The sequence below is a fragment of the Delphinus delphis genome, chromosome 3 (assembly GCF_949987515.2).
Source record: "Delphinus delphis chromosome 3, mDelDel1.2, whole genome shotgun sequence".
Lineage (NCBI taxonomy): Eukaryota > Metazoa > Chordata > Mammalia > Artiodactyla > Delphinidae > Delphinus > Delphinus delphis.
In genome coordinates this window covers 43103872-43126692 of record NC_082685.1, presented here as the reverse complement: position 1 = coordinate 43126692, position 22821 = coordinate 43103872, and the positions used below count along the sequence as shown (strand labels likewise).

At 46.5% G+C, this 22821-nt stretch overlaps 1 pseudogene; it reads left to right on the top strand.

The window, feature by feature from the left end:
- Window positions 1-3223: 3223 nt before the first annotated feature.
- LOC132423113 (eukaryotic translation initiation factor 2 subunit 3 pseudogene) lies at window positions 3224-22563 on the top strand (annotated as a pseudogene).
- The last annotated feature ends 258 nt before the right edge of the window (window positions 22564-22821 follow it).

Here is a 22821-nt window from a genome sequence, read left to right as displayed (position 1 = left end):
ATTTAAAAAAATTAGATTCCACATATGAGTGATATATGATATTTGGCTTTCTCTGTCTGACTTCACTTAGGATGATAATCTCTAGGTCCATCCATGTTGCTGCCATTGACATTATTTCATTCTTTTTTATGGCTGAGTAATATTCTATTGTACATATGTACCACATCTTCTTTGCCCATTTCTCTGTCAGTGACATTTACGTGGCTTCCATGTCTTGGCTATTGTAAGTAGTACTGCAATGAACATTGGGGTGCATATATCTTTTTGAATTATGTTTTTCTACAGATACATGCCCAGGAGTGGGACTGTTGGGTCACATGGTAATTCTATTTTTAGTTTTTTTTGGTTTTTTTAATAAATTTATTTATTTATTTATTTTTGGCTGTGTTGGGTCTTGGTAGCTGCGTGTGGGATTTTCTCCAGTTGCAGTGAGTGGGGGCTACTCTTTGTTGCGGTGAGCGGGCTTCTCATTGTGGTGGCTTCTCTTGTTGCAGAGCACGGGCTCTAGGCATGCGGGCTTCAGTAGTTGTGGCACGCAGGCTCAGTAGCTGTGGCATGTGGGCTCTAGAGCGCAGGCTCAGTAGTTGTGGTGCACGGGCTTAGTTGCTCCGCAGCATGTGGGATCTTCCCAGACCAGGGCTTGAACCCGTGTCCCCTGCGTTGGCAGGCAGGTTCTTAACCACTGCACCACCAGGGAAGCCCCTATTTTTAGTTTTTTAAGGAACCTCCATACTGTTCTCCATAGTGGTTGTACCAATTTACATCCCCACCAACAGTGTAGGAGAGTTCCCTTTTCTCCACACCCTCTCCAGCATTTATTGTTTGTAGACTTCTTTTTATTTTATAAATTTATTTATTTTAGTTATTTATTTTTGGCTGTGTTGGGTCTTTGTTGCTGCGCACAGGGTTTCTCTAGTTGCCGTGAGCGGGGGCTACTCTGTTGCGGTGTGCGGGCTTTTTACGGCGGTGGCTTCTCTTGTTGCAGAGCACGGGCTCTAGGCTCACGGGCTCCAGTAGTTGCAGCACACAGGCTCAGTAGTTGTGGCTCTCAGGCTCTAGAGCACAGGCTCAGTAGTTGTAGCGCACAGGGCTTAGTTGCTCTGCAGCATGTGGGATTATCCTGGACCAGGGATCGAACCCTTGTCCCCTGCATTGGCAGGCAGATTCTCAACCATTGCGCCACCAGGGAAGCCCTATTGTTTGTAGACTTTTTGATGATGGCCATTCAGACCAGGGTGAGGTGAAACCTCATTGTAGTTTTGAGTTGCCTTTCTCTGATAATTAGTGACGTTGAGCATCTTTTCATGTGCTTTTTGGCCATCTGTATGTCTTCTTTAGAGAAATGTCTATTTATATACTGTTGCTATTGTTAATGACCGAGGGCATGCCTCTGCAGAAGAGCACTGACAAGGTAGACAGCGAGGAGGCCACAAGAGAAGCAGACTTGAGAGGGTGGAGGCCCTGACGACCTGGAGGACAGCCCGTTCTGGCATTCAAGGTCACCGTGTCTTGCTGCAGCCTACATTGCTCACCCTGCCTCCCACTGCTCTGGATGGTCACTGGGCCAGGACACCCGGAGCTCTTCCTACTTCCACAGCCCCCACCCTCTGAGGACCTTCTCCTCCAAGAGGTACCTTGACCAGCCCAACCCTTAAGAATCACGTGGCCCTTATCACAGACTGAATCAATAGGCTGGCTATAGAGATACCCAGACTCATTACAGTCATATCCACTCAGGCTTGGAAAAACACACCTGTTCTCATCTGAACACACAAGCAACCTCAAGGCACACCCCAGCCCTGGCCACAGACTCACAAATGTATTCCCATACGCTCACGAACACACATACACAACCGTAATGCAATCTCACCAAGGCACATGGAGTCCTGTACACACACACACACACACACACACACCACTGGCACACAATAGCAATACATACCCAAGTACATGCTGTCACACTCACAAACCCACAAATTCATGTCCATACACATATGTACATGCAAGCTCAGGAAAGCCCATAGATCTCATATATATACACACTTGTTTAACATTTAGGCATATAAAAGTATCCGTACATATACACAGAGACACGTTCTGAGCACACATGCTCATATACAGCTATCAATGTGCTTATATCTGTAAGCATACATATGCATACATACAAGATACACATACAGGACTTCCCTGGTGGTGCAGTGGTCGAGCATCTGCCTGCCAGTGCAGGGGACATCAGTTCAAGCCCTGGCCCGGGAAGATCCCACATGCCTTGGGGCAACTAAGCCCGTGTGCCACAACTACTGAGCCTGCGCTCTAGAACCCGCCAGCCACAACTACTGAGTCCATGAGCCACAACTACTAAAACCTGTGCCCCTAGAGCCCGTGCTCCACAACAAGAGAAGCCACCACAATGAGAAGCCCGCACACTGCAACAAAGAGTAGCCCCGCTCACTGCAACTAGAGGAAGCCTGCACATAGCAACGAAGACCCAATGCAGCCATAAATAAATTAATTAATTTAAAAAAAGAGATACACATACAGACTCCTATACATCCTCCCAAACACACACACAAAGACATTACAACAAAAAGAAAACCTGTCCTCTCTATGCACACAGATATGCTCCTGTAGCACATTTCGTTCATTCATCAATTTATTTATATTTTTAAAAATTGCTAAGGAAACTTCCTTGGGCCACCTTCCAAATTCAACCTTGCATTATAGCTACTGTGTAGCCCAGCAGAATGTACCAGTAGATCATTTCTCCCTTTAAATTTCCACTTGTGGGTAGGCTATGTGGATTTTCTCTCTGCCTTGCAAGACCCGGGTTAGCAGGGCCCCGGCTCCCTCATCTCCGTCCCTTTCTAACTACCCAGTGCTCCAAGGCCTCCACAGGGAGGGAGGTGATCACTAAGGGTCCATGTCTAAAGGTGCCTTTCCCAGCACTAATCCAACCGCGGCAGGGGCGGGTCCGCGGGTGTGGCTAGGAACCGCCTGCCAGCAAGGACACTCCGGGATGGGGGATGAGTGCTGGAAGCTCAAGACCTTCCCTTTGGTGCCTCCCCCACCTCACCACCCCCACCCTCCACTCCGCTCTTCTCAGGCCCGCCAGCACCCACCCAGCCCTAAGTCGTCTGGCTGCGAGCGGGAGGACGCGGGAGCTGGGCTTTCGGCCTCCCCTCCCCCTCCCTTCCTCCGCCTCCCTCCCTTTCCCCTCTATCCTCCTTCCTCCTCGCTCCCCTCCCTCCTCCGTCGGCCCGGCCACGCCCGCCCCTTCCCCTCCCCCGCCTCCTTCCCCTCCCCTCCCTCGTGGCTCAGGCTGCCCGAGGCTGAGTCATCGCCGCGGACGCTGCCCGGAGAGCTGGCGAGCAGGTAGGGAGATTGTGAAGAAAGCGACCCTGTGCGACCCGTGACCGCCACCACGAACAAGGCTGAGTCCCGGCGCATGGCCCTCTCCCCGAGAGGCCTGAAGAGGCACGGACAGGGCCCAGGATCGCGATGGGGAGGAGCGACGGGCCCCGGAAGGCGCTGATTCCGCCTCCCTTACAGCAGCATTTTGAAGAGCTGCACATAGGATGGAATCTAAGCGTAACATTAGGTGGCATCCAGGCCAGGCATCGCAAACTGGCGGCCCACGGGCAGGTTTGGCCTGCACCTGATCTTTATTTGGCCTACACAGTGTTGTTTGTTTAAGGTTTAGCCAGATGCCAGTGTTTAAACACCACAGGATATTTCATAGGGGGGGAAGTCTGATTCCCAAGTCTTGAAAAATTAGAATATATGTCAACACTGGGCCAGTATTTCCCATGACAACAGTAGCGTCCTGCTGAGTGGAGCTGCTTCTTTAGTCAAGGCATTGCGTCCTCGAATTCCCCACATTCCCCACTACTCCTTCCTTTTTCACCTAAGCCATTGAACTTGCTTTCTGTTACCTGTGAAGCCCCTGATTTAGCGATTCCTAATCTATCTAGTCCATGCTACTAATTTCTCAGATGGGAATGAGGAAATGGAGGTGGGAGTTTCCCAGTCACACAACATGTGGCCTTAATGCAGAAGGAGAATCCAGCTTTCCCTCACCTACCAATCTTCCACCAAACCATTTTGCTTCCTTTGGAATGCAGGAATGCAAGCATTGCAGGAATGCAATGCTTCCTTTCCAATGCAGGAATTGGCTTGTGAAAAGTGGGTCCCAGGAAACGATCTGGAGATCAGGGTGGACGCCAAATAGAAGATTTTCTGGAACAGAAAAAACCAGAGAAGGGTACAACTTCAGATTTCTTTCTATATCAGGGCAGATCTGTACTAAGGAATTGAGCAGAAGTAGAGTGTACAGCAGCCTGACACTGGAGGTGATGGTAGCTTCTCAGGATCTTTCCCTTGGAGTTGGAGTGGAATACAGAACTAGGGTAAGTGGATGGATGGCACAGTTGGCAATTCTGGCAAATTTGGTTATAAGAAGTTGTTTTCAAGTCACTGGAAACTTGGCCTTTGAGATACTAGACTGTTGTATAAGGGTTGCAAAGACAGTGTGCCAGCTTGCTTGGATTATTCTCTAGTGTAGGGCTTCTCAGTCTGGAATGCACATGATTTTTGTAAGAGGAGAATTGATTCACTAGGACGGTGATGGAACTGAAGCTCCTACATTTCTGACAAGCTTCCAGGTGATGCCAATGCTACAAGCTCCCAGACCTCTCTTTGAGTAGCCAGGCTCTGAACTCCTCGTGCCTTCTGTTTATTTGCAAGGGTCTTTGTTACAAGGCAGCCAAGAGGAAGGGCTCAGAATCAGAGACCTGGAATCCCAGCCCACCTTTTAATAGCCAGGTAACCTTGGGCAGGCTGCTCATCCTCTCTGCGCCTCCATTTTCTCATCTGCTCAGTTGGAATCAAAGAATACTTACTTGCTTAGGAGGATAGGGAAGGAAGAGTGAACCGGACATGTGGCCTCACCGCAGCGCGTGGCTCATGGTAGGAGCTCTGGAAAGGTAGTTTGTGTTATCATGCTCTCTGTGGGATTGCCCATGGGCAGTGACACCCATAAGCAACATGGTCAGGGAGGGGGAAATATGGGACATTTCAGGATGAGGATCGAACCCCTTAATGTGGCCTTACAGGCCCTGGGTGGTATGGTCACTACCCAGCCCACCCTTGCCGCACTCCCTGTCTATCCACACTTCAGCCACACTGGCTGCCTATTAGTAATACATTCTTCAGCTATGTACTTTCTGTCCTCAGAGGCCTCGTACGTGGTGCTCCTCATGCTTTAGCTGCCTGGCCCCTTCTTACCTTCAGTCTCAGCTCCTATTCACTTCCTCAGCGATGCCTTCCTTGATCCCCAAAGTCTTTAAAGTAAGGATTTAGAGGGTGTGTTCTGGTAGAAAGGGAGTACAGGGGACATCTCTTGAGGATATATATATATATATATATATATATGAAAAGAGAGAGAGAGTTCACTGTTTTTAATAGAGTCTGTGTTTATTTAGAGCAGCTTTTTGGGGAGGAGGTGGTCGGAGGGGAGGAGGAACTAAACACTGCCCCTGTTAGACTACAAAATGCTTCTTCGCAAATTAGAAAAAGGCACAGCATTGGGAATTCCCTGGTGGCCTAGTGGTTAGGATTCCCGGCTCTCACTACCGTGGCCTGGGTTCAGTCCCTGATAGGGGAACTGAGATCCTGTGAGCTGTGCGGCACAGCCAAGAAAGACAAAAGAAAAAGGCACAGTTTGGGCAGGACTGGATCTCCGCTCTCGCCTGCCCTCTCCACCTGTTACCTTTGTGCGGTATACAAACTGTGCAGCCTTAGTGCTAATGCTTCCCTGAGCAGCCTCGTGATGACCAGCTTAATCTTCCTGCCTGGATTAAGTTCCTTTTAGAAACTCTCTTCACTCCATAAAACTCATCACACATCGGAATTAGGTGTCTTGAGAATGGTTAATTTAAAAATACAGTCCCCTGTTCTAGACTCTATATTCCATCCAGGCAGAGACTATCCATCTTGCTCTAGGCTGTATCCCCAGTGCCTAGCCTGGTGCCTGTAACAAAGCAGGTGCGCCATAACTATTTGCTGAATATAGTTGACTCTTGAACAACACAGGTTTGAACTGCGTGGGTCCACTTATACCTGAATTTTTTTCAATAAATACTACTGTAGTACTATATGAGCCACAGTAGGTAGAATCTGAGGATGCAGAACTGCAGATAAAGAGGGCAGGTATCAAGTTATATGCGGATTTTCCATTAGAGGGATGGTCAGTGCCCCTAAATCCTGTGTTGCTTGAGGGTCAGCTGTATTTTAGGGGCTCATTATCTACCAAGAGAGGTAGGACTCATCAAAATAACCACTGCACGAGATGGGGACTAAATGTTGCAGCCCCGGGGAGGGAGGTGTCACTTCTAGCTGAGGTCATCTGGGAATGCTCACAAAAGAGGTGGTGTTTCTGCTGAGCCTAACAGAATAGGTGGAGTTCATGAGACCCACATGAGTGCGAGGGTGTTCTTGGCAGTGGGAACAGCAAAAGCAAAGGTACGGAGGGAGAAAAGTTCATTGTGTTCCTTTGACAGGTCACAAATTGTGATCAGCAGACTGGCCAAATGTGTATTGTGAATTAGCTGCTAATATTTAAAAATAAGATTTCACATATAGATCCAGATTTCTCAATTCTCTTGAAAAATTGAAAGATCCCAACAGGCAGTAATTGATTGACATCAAGAAGTGACAGTCCTGGGGCTTCCCTGGTGGCGCAGTGGTTAAGAATTCGCCTGCCAATGCAGGGGACCCGGGTTTGATCCCTGGGCAGGGAAGATCCCACATGCCGTGGAGCAACTAAGCCTGTGCGCCACAACTACTGAGCCTGCGCTCTAGAGCCCGTGAGCCACAGCTACTGAGCCAGTGTGCCACAACTACTGAGCCTGTGCTCTAGAACTCGTGTTACACAACAAGAGAAGCCACCGCAATGAGAAGCCCGTGCACTGCAATGAAGAGTAGCCCCCGCTCTCTGCAATTAGAGAAAGCCCGCATGCAGCAACGAAGACCCAATGCAGCCAAAAATAAATAAATGAAATAAATTAATTTAAAAAAAGAAGTGACAGTCCCTTTAGAAGGCATATGCTTTTGCTCCTGTTTGCCATAGTCCACGCCTTTCCCCGTGGCATTGTTTTTTTAAAAATATATACATATTTATTATTTTTTAAATTTTTATTTATTTTTGGCTTCATTGGGTCTTCGTTGCTGCGTGCGGGCTTTCTCTAGTTGTGGTGAGCAGGAGCTACTCTTTGTTGTGGTGTGCGGGCTTCTCATTGCGGTGGCTTCTCTTGTTGCAGAGCATAGGCTCTAGGCGCGTGGGCTTCAGTAGTTGTGGCACATGGGCTCAGTAGCTGTGGCACACGGGCTCAGTAGTTGTGGCTCATGGGCTCTAGAGCGCAGGCTCAGTAGTTGTGGCGCATGGGCTTAGTTGCTCCGCGGCATGTGGGATCTTCCCAGGCCAGGGATCAAACCCATGCCCCAGGCAGGCGGATTCTTAACCACTGCGCCACACCACCAGGGAAGTCCCCCCCATTGCATTCCTATACCCAGCTCCCTTCGCTCATTTTTGTCCCTTCCTGGCCTGGCTGTGCAGCTGGCTAGCAGACCATTTGATTGGCTTAATGGGAGTTGTAAGGACAAGTGGCTCCCATCTTACAAGTCAAACACCAGACTAAGGACGTTGGCCAGTACCCACCCTAAAGGAAACGAGGAGCCATTGAAGGTTTTTGAGCTTCTAGGTTCAGTAAGGCTGTGATGGACTTTAAGAAGATCCACATGGACTGTAAAAAGAGGCACAATAACCCAGAGCAGGGGCATGGATGCCACGACTTTTTTTTTTTTAAACTGGTGAATAACAGGCCTTCTCGTCTAATGAGGTAAGCTTGTAACTGCAGGGATTTCAAGGGTCTTCAGCTCCACAGACCACAGCTAGGCCCGAGTTCAAAAAGAGGACCCTCAGGCAAGGAGGCTGGTGAAGTTCTGGAAACTGAAGGAGTGGGGAGCTCTGCGTGAGGCTTTCAATGAGGGAAAAAAAACCATGGACTGACTCATAGTTGGGGGACAGGTACTTCCAAAAGGTAGAATTTTAATCTTAAAGGTTTCTAATGACTCACACGTAGATGACATCCAACTTGCTTTTGCTTAGCCTTGAATATTTGCAAATACATTATTTTGCTTTAAAAATAATTGTACTTTTCTTCTGTTTATAAAAATAATATATCCTCATTAGGAAAAAATGGAAAATGTAGAAAAATGAAATGAAAATAATAATCACCAGTAATCCTACCACCATTGTTAACATGTTGGTGGATTTCCTTGTTTATTTTTTCAGTGTATTTGTGCTTTTTTAAACAAAGTTGGGGTCACATTTCACATATAACTGATTGCCCTTTTTTGACTAATGCTATGAATCTTTCACCATGAGAATGTATTAATGCATCTTCTTATAAAACTTTTAAATAAGGTAAAATTCAGAAAAGAAAAACACTATATATGAGCATTTTTCTGGTTTATGAAATATGCTTTGAAAAAACATTTTGCCTCTTTGTTTCTTCCCATTCTCAAAGTGTGGTCAGGAATCTGACTTTTTTTCATCATGCAAAACAGATACTATCACCCTTATTTTACTGAAGAAAATGAGTCACAAAGATGAAATCATTTACCCCGAATTGATTAGTCAGCAGCTAGTCCAGGGTAAGACTACTAAGCCCCAGGCCTTCTGAGTCTGGCTTAGTGCTGTGAGAGGAGGGGGGATACACAGACTGCGCTTCCCCACTGCCATTACCTTTAGTTTAGAGAATGCCAGCTGTGCTTTATTTTTTAATTAATTAACTTATTTATTTTAAGTTATTTTCTTTTTTTTTAATTTTTGGCTGCACTGGGTCTTCCTTGCTGTGAGTGGGCTTTCTCTAGTTGCGTTGTGCGGGCTTCTCATTGCGGTGGCTTCTCTTGTTGCGGAGCATGGGCTCTAGGTGCGCGGGCTTCAGTAGTTGTGGCACGTGGGCTCAGCATTTGTGGTGCGTGGGCTCTAGAGCACAGGCTCAGTAGTTGTGGCACAGGCTTAGTTGCTTTGCGGCATGTGGGATCTTCCCAGACCAGGGATCGAACCCATGTCCCCTGCATTGACAGGTGGATTCTTAACCACTGTGCCACCAGGGAAGTCCCTTTATCTTTTTAAAATATTTATTTATTTATTTGGTTGCGCTAGGTCTTAGTTGCGGCTCACCAGCTCCCTAGTGGTGGCATGCACACTCTTAGTTGAGGCATGTGGGCTTCTTAGTTGCAGCATGCATGTGGGATCTAGTTCCCTGACCAGGCATCAAACTCGGGCCCCCTGCATTGGGAGAGCGGAGTCTTAACCACTGCGTCACCAGGGAAGTCCCCAGCTGTGCTTTAAATTCTGGGAATCAAGGAGGCTTTAAAGTGAGCACAGTTAATCCGAGTATACTTCGTGGAAGAGGCAGATTTTATGCAGCATCTGGAAGGTTTGTCCAATAAACAGATAAGTCAGTGGCAGGCACCCAAGCCTACTGATTCCCAAGTGAACAGTAATACCGGGCTTTATCTTGTGGCAAGCCTTACTAAGCCCTTGAACACGCTTATGTTACTTAATCCTCACACCCAACTGTGTGAAGCACTGCTATTTTCATTGATTTAAAAATGAAGAAACATGGGGACTTCCCTGGCAGTCCACTGGTTAAGACTCTGCGCTCCCACTGCAGGGGGCACTGGTTCGGTCTCTGGTGGGAAACTAAGATCCCATAGGCAGCATGGCCAGAAAATACAAATTAAAATAATAATAATGAAGAAACAAGCATAGAGCGGGGAGGCCTCACAGCTAGTCAGTACCAGGGCAGAGGTTTGGACGCAGGTATCCTGGCCCCAGAGCAGTTACCGCGTTCCATCCACACACCCTCCCTGCCTGAAGCTTGAAGGTTGAGCAGCAAGGCCCAGGCTTTGTACCACCGCCCGTCACTGACAGCTGACGGGTTGTGCTCAAGGGACCGAGGGACGCACAGGCAGTGCCGGGGATGCTGCGCCGTTTTGGGGACTGTGAGACAACAGCCAGCCGGGGAGGGCGCCCGGAGCCCTCCGAGAGGATTCCTAAAGTGGGAAAATATAAATAAAAAATTCCCCGGAGCATTAGGCATCCCGTGGCCATTCCTCAGTGACTGTTTCTTGATTCTTCTTTTGATTCCAAAATAAACTCCAGCCTGAAAGGATAGAATCTACAGGACGACTTGCGTTCTAGTCCTGCCTCAGCCACTATCTGTTTGTGTGATCTTGGGCCAGTTACTTTCCCTCTGTGTCTCGGGGATTAAAGCTGGTCCTTTCACCTGGTCTTTGCAGTTCACATTCCAGCGCGCTGTGGCCAAAAAAATGCTGGGCCTTAGGGATGACTCGGTGGAAACTGGAGCTGTTCGCCATGTGCAGGGGTGCGTGGGTGCTGCGCCCACCCTGCTTTTGCCCCGCACCCCAGCGTTTGCGTGCGCAGGAAGGCTCTCGGGTGTCCTGGGGAGAGCCCAGCCCAGCTGCATCCCTGGGCAGTGCACTTGGAAGTGAGGACATGCACATGGTTGGAGGCACTTGAATTCCTTCCTAAGATCTCTGCTCCCCAGGGCCCAAGTCACCTGAAGGGGCGCCCAGCCTTGGGTCTGCTAGCTCAGCCCAGCAGCTCCACTCCACCTTCACCGGGCAGCCGGTGATTCTCAGGCACAGCCATGCCTGCCCCTACGAGGAAACCTTCGCTGGCTCCCCACTGCCCCAGGAATAACATCCAGGCTCCTCAGAATGGCAGAGAAGGCCTGCTTCCACCTACCCCAACCTGCCTCTCCAACTCTTTTGCCCTGTCACCTTAATGTAGAGCTTTGTGGTTTTAAAAGTAGGGGCACCTGGATTCAAATCTCCTGAGTCTTCCTGTTCCTGGCTTTATGATCTTTAGGCAAGTTACCACACATCACTAAACCTTGATTTCCACACCATTAAAATGGGGGTGGTAGCACCCATTCCATAGGACTGTGTGAGAAATTAAATGAATCACTTAGCATGGTTCCTAGAACGTGGTAAACTCTAATAGGGCTTAAGTGCCTGTCCTTATTATTGTAACAATTCTCAGCCTCATTTGGCTACCACCTCCTACTTCCTGAAGCTCAGCACTCTTTCCCAACACTGTCTCCATACCTGGAAAGCCCTTCCCTGTCCCTCTTCTCCACCCAGCAGGCTCCTACACATTCTTTCAAGCCCTATTCAAAAGCATTGCCTGTGAAGACATTTCCCTCCTTCCCACTTCCTTCCTCCTCTCTCTGCTTGTCAGCACTGTATCCCAGGGGCCATGCTTACTGTCACTTATGGTGGAACAACCAGCATTACACACCTCTCGGTAGGATGCAGTAGACTACACGACTCCATCTAATTTTGCTCCTGCCAAAAATATTGAGCCTGAACCTAATCAGGTCTTCAGAGCTGGCTTCAGTTTACAAGAATTTCAGGGGGTAGAGGAACACGTCATGTAACCCACAGAGAAGCAATCAGGCAAGTCCAGAATGTGGGACAGTTTATAAGGCAACTGGTGTGATTTCTTCGTAAAAGTTAACATCGTGAAAACAGAACAAAAGCAAATGCACTGGAGGAGGAGGTTCTAGATTCAAAGAGATCCTAGAGTCTAACAAGTAAATGTAAGATGTGATTTTTTTTTTTTTTTTGCGGTACGCGGGCCTCTCACTGTTGTGGCCTCTCCCGTTGTGGTGCACAGGCTCCGGACTCGCAGGCTCAGCGGCGATGGCTCACGGGCCCAGCCGCTCCGCGACATGTGGGATCTTCCTGGACCGGGGCACGAACCCGTATCCCCTGCATCGGCAGGCGGACTCTCAACCACTGTGCCACCAGGGAAGCCCAAGGTGTGATTCTTGATTGTATCTTGGCTTGTTTTCTTTTTAAAAAAGCTATAAAGACCAAGTTTTTAGACAGTGGGGGACATCTGACTATGAAGTGCGTATTAGATGATATAAGGAAATTATTAATTTTGTGAGGTGTGGTAAGTGTATTGTGGTTATGGAGGAGAATCCTTATTTTTTGGAAATGCATGCTTAAGTGTTTAGGGCTGAAGTGTTAGAGTATCTGCGCTAAACTTTAAAATAGTTCAGCCACAAATTTAACATATAGTAAGATGAAGTAAATATGGTAAAATGTTGACAGTTGTTGAATCTATGCGATTATACGTAGGTATTCATTTTATAATTCTTCCTACTTTCCAGTATGTGTCAACATTTTCAGAATAAAAAGGTCTTTTTATTTATTTATTTAAAGTTTTCCTTCTCCAGGACTCCCACAGCAAGTTTTTAGACCTTTATTAAAGAACAAATCACAATATATGGAGGCGACATATGCCAGTGAGTCTTGCCATTCAGATTACAGATTACAAACTCCTGGCAGTAGGATCCGAAGTCTGGATCAACTTTATTTCTCACAGTGCCAAGTTCATAATAAATACTCAATAAACATTTGTTCAATGAACGAAGACTTTACTCGTGCTACAGTGCATTGTCCATCAATAAACTTACTTGGTAATCTCCAGAATGAAAAGGATAATGACAAAATTTAATCAAGCACTTACTATGTGCCAGGCTTGGTGCTAAGTCCCTAACATGCATTATCTCATGTAACCCTCACAGCAGTCGGAAAAATATTGATCCCATTTTACACGTGAGGAAACTGATACACAGAGAGGTGAAGAAACTTGCCCCTAAGATCACTCAGTAATGGCAGAAGCATGTGGTTCTAACCATTACACTATGTTGCCTTGTCCCTCTCTGGCACAATCCTACTGGCACAGGTAATTATGTAGGTACGTGTTTTAGTACCTACCTCTGCTGAACTAGGAGCCCTTCAAAGGCAGAGGAAAGAAAACATGTCTACACAAAAACTTGTATACAAATATTAATAACAGCATTATTGAGAATAGTCAAGGAATGAAAACAGCCCAAATGTACATCAACTTGATGAATGGATAAACAAAATGTGGTATATCCACACAATGGAATATTATTCAGCCCTAAGAAGGAATGAAGTACTGATACAGTCTACAACATGCATAAATCTCGAGCACATTACACTAAGCGAAAGAAGCCCATCTCGGGGACTTCCTTGGTGGCCCAGTGGTAAAGAATCCACCTTCCAATGCAAGGGATGCGACTTTGATACCTGGTCAGGGAACTAAGATCCCACATGCTGCGGGGCAACCAAACCTGTGCACCACAACTACTGAGCCCACGTGCCTTCGAGTCCACACGCCACAACTAGAGAGGGAAAACCCGCACAACCACAACTAGAGAGAAGCCCAGGCGCCACAACGAAGAGACCGCACTCTGTAATGAAAGATCCTGCGTGCTGCAACTAAGACCCGACGCAGCCAAAATAAATAAATAAATATTTTTTAAAAAGAAACGCATCTCAAAAGAACACATAATATGTGATTCCATTTAAATGAAATGTCCAGAATAAGCAAATCCATAGAGATAGAAAGTAGAGTAGTGGTTGATTAGGGCTAAGGGGTTGGAGGATTGGGAGGTGATAGCTAAAGGGTCCAAGAATTCTTTTTGAGGTGATAAAAATATTCTACGATTGATTGTGGTGAAGGTTGCACACTCAATATATCAAAAACAATTGAATTTACAATTTAAATGGGTGAATTGTATTGTGTGACAATTGTATCTCAATAAAGCTGGAAAAAAAAGCAGAGGAAATATCTTATGCATCAGTGAATCTGCCAAGCTAGTTGAGTGAAAAAAGAATGAATGAATGAATGAATGGCTGTTTCCATTGCAAATGACAAAAATCTTCCGTATTTCCGAAGTCTAAAATGAATTTCCTTGACAGCCTTACAGGCATGCTCACTCTTAGCTCCCAGGAACTCAATTATATACTAAGAAACCTGATAATTCAATAAATAATTCCTGAGGTTGCCAGTGCTACTCCAGAAGAAAAGAGAAATGCACAGATGATTTCTTTCAGATACAAACTGTGGGATTGCTGAACAAGGAGATGCCAGGATGTTCTGTCTGGGAAGGGTCGTGGAGATCTCACTGTGATCTGTTTCTACTTGGCAAACCTAGATTCATTTATTTGGACTCATCTGACTATTCCTGTGTTTTTTTTCTCCTTGCCCTGGTCATTCAGAAGGATGGTTGTAAATGAAAGCTCCAGGATAAAATACTTTATGAGGTTCTGTGGAAATAATAGGGAAGGACCCAAACACTTCAGTGGGTATCCGTCAACTGGCAGGGAAGTTTGCTTGTTCAAAATGTTGCTTCGGGCCTCATACCTGGGAGATTCAGATTCAGTTCAACTAGGGTGGGGCCATAGAAACTGCGTTTTAAATAAAGCATCTGCGGTGTCCTTGATACAGGGGAAGCCTGGCCATATGAGAAACACTGACCTAAATAAAGCATAGACAGGAGGAACTGAAATGTGTACATTATCTCAGGCAGAAAAATGGGTTTGCTGAGGGATCTTAGAGATCATGGAATTTAAAGGTTTTCATGCTGTGCCCCCTGGAACTCCTAAGGACTCCGTGGAGCACTTGGAGGGGCTGTTGAGTTGGTGGAGGTACAGAGGTGCAGATAGGTCTACCTCAGCACGTGCCCCTTTTTCTTTTTGTTATTTATTTATTTATTTATTTATTAGAAGATGTTGGGGGTAGGAGTTTATTAATTAATTTATTTTTGCTGTATTGTGTCTTCGTTTCTGTGCGAGGGCTTTCTCTAGTTGTGGCAAGTGAGGGCCACTCTTCATAGCGGTGCGCGGGCCTCTCACTATCGCGGCCTCTCCTGTTGCAGACCACAGGCTCCAGACGCGCAGGCTCAGTAGTTGTGGCTCACGGGCCTAGTTGCTCCGCGGCATGTGGGATCCTCCCAGACCAGGGCTCGAACCCGTATCACCTGCATTAGCAGGCAGATTCTCAACCACTGCGCCACCAGGGAAGCCCCCACATGCCCCTTTAACAGCTCTATTTCCATTTTTTTTTCTAAACTAAGATATTGGGTTCTATTGCTTGAATGCCATTAATCATGCCCTGTCCCTCATATGCAAGTGGAAAAACTGAGGACTAGAGAGGAAAGTATTTTCCCAGGGTAGCAGAGTGACAGCACACGGATGGCAGAACCAGGGCTGCTACCAGGGCTTCACTTCCAGCCCAGGGCCCTTCCCACCAGGGAATGCCAGTTTGGACACATCTCTTCATCTCAGGGTGGCTTTCCCTCTCTGCCTGCAGCAAATCCCACAGAAGACAGCAGGGCCTAGACTAGGGTAAGAGGAATTGAGGCATCCTGCCTCCAGCACAAAATTTAGGGGGGTGCCCCAAAATTCAGAAATCAAGACAAATAATATTTTAATGCAATATATTAAAAATCAAAATTAATGCCAAAAAATTCATGATGAACAAAATACCAAAATTTTACATAAAAGTGAAATCAGTAGTTCTGATTTTTCCTTTTGCCCCAAGCTTCAATATGGCTTTCTACAGCACTATTACTTATCCTGCTTTCATTTAAAGTTTTGGTATTTTGTTCATCATGGATTTTGGGCATTAATTTTATTTTTAAAATATTATATTTGAACTTCCCTGGTTAAGAATCCGCCTGCCAATGCAGGGGACATGGGTTCGAGCACTGGTCTGAGAAGATCCCACATGCTGCGGATCAACTAATCCTGTGCGCCACCGCTACTGAGCCTGCGCTCTAGAGCCCGCGAACCACAACTACTGAAGCCCACGCGCCAAGAGCCCGTGCTCCGCAACAAGAGAAGCCACCGCGATGAGAAGCCCGCGCACCGCAACGAAGAGTAGCCCCCGCTCGCCCCAACTAGAGAAAACCTGTGTGCAGCAATGAAGACCCAATGCAGGCATAAATAAATAAATAAATAGATTTATTTATTTATTTTTCTGCAGTACGCGGGCCTCTCGCTGTTGTGGCGTCTCCCGTTGCGGAGCACAGGCTCCGGACGCGCAGGCTCAGCGGCCATGGCTCACGGGCCCAGCCGCTCCGCGGCATGTGGGATCTTCCCGGACCGGGGCACGAACCCGTGTCCCCTGCATCGGCAGGCGGACTCAACCACTGCGCCACCAGGGAAGCCCAGGTTTTTTTTTTTAATAATAAAATATTGTATTCAAGTATTATTTATCTAGGTTACTAAGTTTTTTTGCGTTTCCCTTAACTTGGTGCCTGAGGCAGGTGCCTCATTTGCCTCGCCCTAATCTTGGTCCTATAGAACAGGTCTCTTGGCAGATTGCTGAGTAAATGCCCCATTGTCCTCTGGGAATCCCTCCAGATCCTACCACTTTATTTGTCTGATGGAACTGATGTTTGTTTGGTCTCACTGTGACATTGCCCTTGCCACTTGACCTGCAGAGAGGTTTGTAATCTGCAGGGGATATTTGTTTTGCTGACCCAGCAACATTCTCCCCTCTCTGGCAACAGTAATTGTTAAATTGTTCCGGTTCATTCCCTCCCCATCTGTGCAGCTGACTCCAGCCCATAGCCTAGAGGTCGGCATGTGACTCAGCTCTGCCAATCAGAGGCTCGCATCCCCTGGCCACAATGATTGGTTCGGGAGTGGTCATGTGACTCAGTTACAGCCAATGAGACTCGATTCTGGAGGTCTGGTCTGAACTTCAGGAAAGGGAGACTTTCTCTTTTCTCTGGTAGCTGAGAGGACGGGATGTAAGCCACCTCGGGCAGCCTCTCTGAGACACAGAAGGCTGCAAGGTGGACAGCAGCAGATAGAGGCAAGGAAGAAACGTCCTGGTGATATTACTTGAGCTCCTGGATCCAGCTGTGCACAAGGCAATTCTACACTCTGGACTTAAGGGAAGTGTGGGCCAACTTTTGCCCAAGTCAGTTGGAGTATTGTCTCTGTCACATAGCTGATTCACTCCTTCCCTGCAGTCTGTCCAGGTTGTCCCTGGGAGATGCCTTGGAGAAGCCCAGCCCCAGACTTCCATCCTGAAGATCTTCATCCAGGTGATGGCATCCTTCATCCAAGGGCAGCCTTAGAAGGCAGAGTATTGGTAACAACAACAACTCTAGATACCATTACTGAGCAGTAGTGCCACTGTCGGGTCCTGTGGTAAATATTTACACACCTATATACTCATTTTCTCCTATAACAACTCTACAAAGTAGATTCCATTACTAACTCCAGGCTGAAATCTGGTCCATCCATCCCCAAGCCAAATGTCCCAAATCACCAACTAGAGGCAAAGGGAAGGCCCCGGTTAACCAGCAAATGAGCCTGCTTCCCACTCCATTGTGCTCTTTCGTAAATGGATAGACTTTCTAGGAGGCAGACTGTTTCTAAGAACAGCTGAGCCTGGGTGTTAACAAACCCGTATCCCCACACTTTCCCGTAGCACTGTCAGCATCTTGAAGTAAAAAACCTTAGGCCAGCTTCCTTTGACCTGGGAGTGAAGCTCAGTGCCACAGCACAGCGGTGGCCTATATGAGAAAAGAATCTAGAAAAGAATGACTATATGTACGTGTATAACTGAATCACTTTGCTGTACACCTGAAACTAACACAACACTGTAAATCAACTATACTCCAGTAAAATCAAAACAAAACAGAACAAACAAAAAATTAGTGGGTGGGTCGACTCACTGACCGTGGCCGTCTTTGCCATCTTTGTTCATTTATTTATTCAACAAACATTGATTGAGTGCCAGCTATATGCCAGATCCCGTTCTCAGCACTGAGGATACAAATGTTGAACAAAACTGGGGGCAGTCTCTGCCTCCAGGGAGCTGACAGTCTTGTCAAGGAGGCATGTATTAAACAAATAATTGCACATGGAATCATTTAATTACAAGTAGGGTAAGCAAGGAGAAGGAAAAGTTCAGGCTGATATGAGAATGTGCAATAGAAGCATCTTAAACCCATTGGCGGACTAACTAAGCAACTTTATTCATTTGACAGGTGTGTTTGGATTGACTGCTCAGTGCTAGGCACTGTGTTTGCTGCTGAGTGCTGGACAGAGAGGGGAACAAGGCTCAGCCCCTGCCCACAAGGATCTTGCCATGCACAACAAATACACCATCTGACCAGCTCTCTGAGAAGCTGCAAGTTTACAGCTTTGACATCCACTTGAAAGAATAATGCCATGCCTGCTTCCACAGGTGAACCAAATATATTTGACTAGTTCCATTGGCCTCATATTGGTCTTACTATGTCTTTCTGTGACCCTCAGTGACTTTTGCTCTCAAGGGTTGGAAAAATTGGGACAAATGGTCACTGAGCTTATTGAGAATGTTTTATGATGCTCTGTAAAAATAGGGTCTTGGGTGAAAAATACACATGGTCTCATTGGGAGAAGAAGGCATCAGGAAAGGGAAGGGACTGGGGATTGAAACTCCCTGGGCCTTGTGGCTCCAGCCTGCTGAGGACAGGAGCTTGGCTTTGATGGCAGGCCTTTGGTGATATTTCTGGCTGCCTGGCCCCAAGGGTATGAACTGGAGTGTGTTCCCAGCTCGCCACGGGGAACTTTCTGGATGGCTTCATTATTCAGAGCATAAGATGCTTTGGCTCCAATAGCCGGAGACAGTCAGCGATTCTGCAGAGCTGGGTTCTCAGCAGCAGAGGTGAGCATGTGGGTGGTTTCAGACACAGGAGGTTTGGCTCAGTCCTTTTTAGAGCTAGCCTCCCGCAAAGCAGCCAGAATCACTTGGCCCCCTGGGCCCTAATCCAGGCCTGAAATGTGACAGGGTGGGGAGAAATGGGAAGGGAGTGGCCTCTGACTGTATCCTCCCTGGACTGGAGCACTTAGAGGGTGGGGAATGCAGCTGATTCTTTTTTGTATCTCCCAAGCCTGATGCCCTGGGACAGGTGTCTTGTATCTCATATGTTGAGGGCTTACTATATGCTAGGCATTAGTTCATTTAATCCTCACAACAACCCCATGTGATAAGTTCTGCTATTATTCTCATTTTATAGGTAGCTGAGGCTCAGGGTAGTGGAGGAGGATCCACAGAGATTACAAAGCTGTGCTACCCTGTCGTGTCAGCATGGCCCTCAGAGAGCAGACAGTCAGCAGAGTGGGAGGGTGGTGAGGATTCTCTTACATGTGGCTGCTTGGGGTGGAGCCTGGAATAGAAAGCAGCTAACTCCTGGGACAAGCCTTCAACTTGGTACAGAGCCTTGACCATCCTGGCTCTAAGAAGTATGACATTAACTATTTGGAGAATAACATAGAATGTAGCATTTTGTCGCTTCGCTAAGGCCTTACTTTATATCAATAATAATACAAGTACATAACCAATCCATTAAGGTCTTATTTTTGTTTGTTTGTTTGTTTGCGGTACACGGGGGCCTCTCACTGTTGTGGCCTCTCCCGTTGCGGAGCACAGGCTCTGGACGCGCAGGCTCAGCGGCCATGGCTCACGGGCCCAGCCGCTCCGTGACATGTGGGATCTTCCCGGACCAGGGCACGAACCCACGTCCCCTGCATCGGCAGGCGGACTCTCAACCACTGCGCCACCAGGGAAGCCCCAAGGTCTTATTTCTTTTCAGTCACTGAGGCAAGGGCTTTATGTATATCATTTCATTTAATCCTCACATCAAGCCGTGAATAGGTATTATTATCCTTCTGAGGAGAGAGACATTAAATAACTTGGCCAAGGTCACAGCTAGTGAGTTACAGAGCCAGGATTCAACTTAAGAATGCGTGGCTCCAAGATCTCTTGATTCTCTGAGCATCAGAGACCTGGCTCAATTCCTGGTTCCTCCATGAACCAACGGTGTGCCCTTGGCAAGTCGGTTAACTTTTCTGGGCCTCATTTTCCACATCTGTGAAATGGACAGGTTGAGCTAGATGATGTGTTAGGCCCCCTCCGTCTCTGATATCTAGACTTTGAACCCCTTGAAGGATATCACTTATGTATCCCCAGCACCTAGCAGAGGGCCTGGCCCAGAGTGGGTCTAAGTCCACGTCTGTTGAGCTAAATCTATCCTGATGGGGCCCCAGCTCTTAGCTCCACAAGTAGTTGCCATTTCCAAATCTCTGCATTTCATAGCCTCCCCCATCCAAAGATACCATAATTTATCCATTTTGATTGTTTTCCATTTTTCGTATTAAAAAAAAATGTTACTGGCCCAGGGAGGTGGGGCCTGCCGCCAGGGGGATCCGTCCGCTGTCGTTGCAAAGTGGAACTCTGCCACGCGGTCAGCCTGCCACACGGTCATTCTGCCGGCAGGCACTGTACAAATCCATGGGGAGAAAAGTCCAAGCAGTGAGGCCTCCGCTGCACCGGCCATCCTCTTCTCCCAGGCCTGGGCCCTAGTTGGCCCTCCCGCCTCCCCTGCCCCGCCCTGCACAAGGGGGCTTGCGAATGGTCAGGCAGCCACCCAGACGCCTTCCTTCCTCTCCAGACAAGATGGCGGGGTGCGAGGCTGGTGTGACTTTAGGGCAGCCGCACCTTTCTCGGCAAGATCTCAACACTTTGGATGTTACCAAGTTGACGTCACTTTCACATGAAGTTATCAGCAGACAGGCCACAATCAATATAGGTACAATTGGTCATGTAGCTCATGGGCAATCTACGGTTGTAAAAGCTGTTTCTGGAGTTCACACTGTCAGGTTCAAAAATGAACTAGAAAGAAACATTACAATCAAACTTGGCTATGCTAATGCTAAGATTTATAAACTTGACGACCCAAGTTTTCCTTGGCCAGAATGTTATAGATCCTGTGGAAGTAGTACACCTGATGAGTGTCCTACAGATATTCCAGGGACCAAAGGGAACTTCAAATTAGTCAGACATGTTTCCTTTGTTGACTGTCCTGGCCACGATATTTTGATGGCTATTATGCTGAACGGTGCCGCAGTGATGGAAGCAGCTCTCCTGTTGATAGCTGGGAACGAGTCTTGTCCTCAGCCTCAGACTTTCAAATACCTGGCTGCTATAGAAATCATGAAACGGAAGCATATTTTGATTATACAAAATAAAATTGATTTGGTAAAAGAAAGCCAGGCTAAAAGAACAGTATGAACAGATCCTTGCATTTGTACAAGGTACGGTAGCAGAAGGAGCTCCTATTACTCCAATTTCTGCTCAGCTAAAATACGATATTGAAGTTGTCTGCGAGTACCTAGTAAAGAAAATTCCAGTACCCCCAAGAGACTTTACTTCAGAACCCCGACTTATTGTTGTTAGATCCTTTGATGTCAACAAACCTGGCTGTGAAGTTGATGACCTTAAGGGGGGTGTAGCTGGTGGTAGTATTCTAAAAGGAGTATTAAAGGTGGGCCAGGAGATAGAAGTCAGACCTGGTATTGTTTCCAAAGATAGTGAAGGAAAGCTCATGTGTAAACCCATCTTTTCCGAAATTGTATCGCATTTCGCAGAGCATAATGATCTTCAGTTTGCTGCTCCAGGAGGTCTTTTGGAGTGGGAACAGAAACTGGCCCCACTTTGCGCCGGGCTGACAGAATGGTGGGGCAGGTGCTTGGTGCAGTTGGAGCTTTACCTGAGATCTTCACAGAATTGGAAATTTCCTATTTCCGGCTTAGACGGCTTCTAGGTGCACGCACTGAAGGAGACAAGAAAGCAGCAAAAGTGCAAAAGCTGCCTAAGAATGAAGTGCTTATGGTGAACCTAGGATCCCTGTCGACAGGAGGAAGAGTTAGCGCGGTCACGGCTGATTTGGGCAAAATCGTTTTGACTAATCCTGTGTGCACAGAAGTAGGAGAAAAAATTGCCTTTAGCCGAAGAGTTGAGAAACACTGGTGTTTAATTGGTTGGGGTCAAATAAGAAGAGGAGTGACAGTCAAGCCAACAGTAGGTGATGACTGAAGAATTAAATAACAGATTTGGATGAAGTCGGAATTTCTCTTCACCTAGGGGTATATTTTCAAAGCAATAGTGAGGAATTAATTTCACAGCTCATTACCTTAGGAGTAGCTGTAAGGTTATTCTCATTTTTTAGTGATGAAAAGTTAACCTCTAAAATAGGGTCTACAATAAATGTAAAAATGGCATAATGTTGGATTGAATCTACATTTTACCAGAAACTAATCATTCCCAAATAATGTCTAATTTATACATCAGTGCAGGTTTGAAAGGAAACTGCTACAACCAGCCTTTGCTGTAGCACACATCCCACTGAATCTGTTTGAAATAAAATTTTTCTTCTTAAAAAAAAAAAAAATGTTCCTGTATGTCTCTCTCTTTTTACTATCCTGCATGTCTCTTAATGGACTAAAGTGTCACTTAGTGTATATCCAGATGTGGAGTTTTTGGGTCGTGGGGTGTACACAAATCCCTCTCAAAAGTTGTCGTAGGAATTTCCATTCCCACCATGTGTAAGAGCTACCCTTTCCCCATATCCTTCCAAAACTGAAGTTTGTCAGATTTTAAAAATTTTGTCAGTTGGCTGAGTGTGAAGTGGCATAAATATATTTTAACTTTTCATAGTGGAAAATTTCAAGTATTTACACAATAGTAGAAAGAATAGTACAATGAACTTCTACTGTACCTATTATTTACCTTCAACAATTAATAACTCCTTATCAATTTTGTTCCCTTTCTATTCTACCACCCATTATTTTTAACTGAATCCCAAATGTCATACCATTTCATCTGTAAATATTTCAGCAACATCTCTAAAAGATAAGACCTCCCCTTTTTAAACACAACCACAGTACATCATCAAACAGCACCAAATGTCAACAATTCCTTAATATTATCAAATATTTGAGTCAATGTTCACATTTCTCCAATTACACTTTTTTTTATATTTGTTTGAATTGGGATTCAAA